Source organism: Pongo pygmaeus, chromosome 12, assembly GCF_028885625.2.
Source record: "Pongo pygmaeus isolate AG05252 chromosome 12, NHGRI_mPonPyg2-v2.0_pri, whole genome shotgun sequence".
Taxonomy (NCBI): domain Eukaryota; kingdom Metazoa; phylum Chordata; class Mammalia; order Primates; family Hominidae; genus Pongo; species Pongo pygmaeus.
In genome coordinates, this window is record NC_072385.2 from 123,952,062 (window position 1) to 123,952,771 (window position 710).

At 38.7% G+C, this 710-nt stretch overlaps 1 non-coding gene across 1 annotated transcript; it reads left to right on the forward strand.

The window, feature by feature from the left end:
- The first annotated feature begins 301 nt into the window (after nucleotides 1-301).
- LOC129030978 (small nucleolar RNA SNORA26) lies at nucleotides 302-418 on the forward strand. The gene has a single exon (XR_008500868.1). It is a non-coding gene; the product is annotated as a small nucleolar RNA SNORA26 (small nucleolar RNA).
- Nucleotides 419-710: the final 292 nt, after the last annotated feature.

Below are 710 nucleotides of genomic sequence, written 5' to 3' on the forward strand. Positions count from 1 at the left end.
TTTTTTTGGATAAGTATTCTTGAGTGGACTAAAAATAGCTTTTAATTGATTTCTGGTGCCAATGCTGCAAAACTGGAAATCTAAAAGATTTTATCCTTTTATTAGAGTCCGAAGAAGAAAAAGAACAAGGGAGGGGAAATGCTTTTAACATTTTATCTGCCTGCTTTCCTGTGCCTTTTTTTTTTTTTTTTTTTTTTTTTTTTGAGATGGAGTCTTTGTCACCCAGGCTGGAGTGCAATGACGTGATCTCGGATCACTGCAACCTCCGCCTCCCAGGTTCAAGCGATTCTCCTGCCTTCCTGTGCCTAAGGTTAACACAGCGCCTTAAGAGGCTAACACAGAAGGGCAAAGTAAGTCTCCATAAAACCCAGAGAAGACTCTCTGAACCCCTCTCTGGATCCTGTCTGGAGTCACAGCTGGAAAACAAAAACACACTTATCTGTTAGGAATAAAGAAATTTAGAAGAAGCAGAAAAGGAAAAATGATTTTTCAGATCTAGTTTTTCGTTCTTCCAAAAGGAGGAATTTAAACATGAGGGAGACTAATTTATTTCCCCTTTTTACTTTGGGTTTCATAACTCAACAATCTTCCCTGAGGCCCCAGGTGAGAACAGTGAGTTAGCTATGAAGGCAGAAATAAGTAACTAAAGCTCTTAGGTGGTTAATATTAACTGCCTTTTCTTTCGTGAATAAACCATATCACCTGGGATT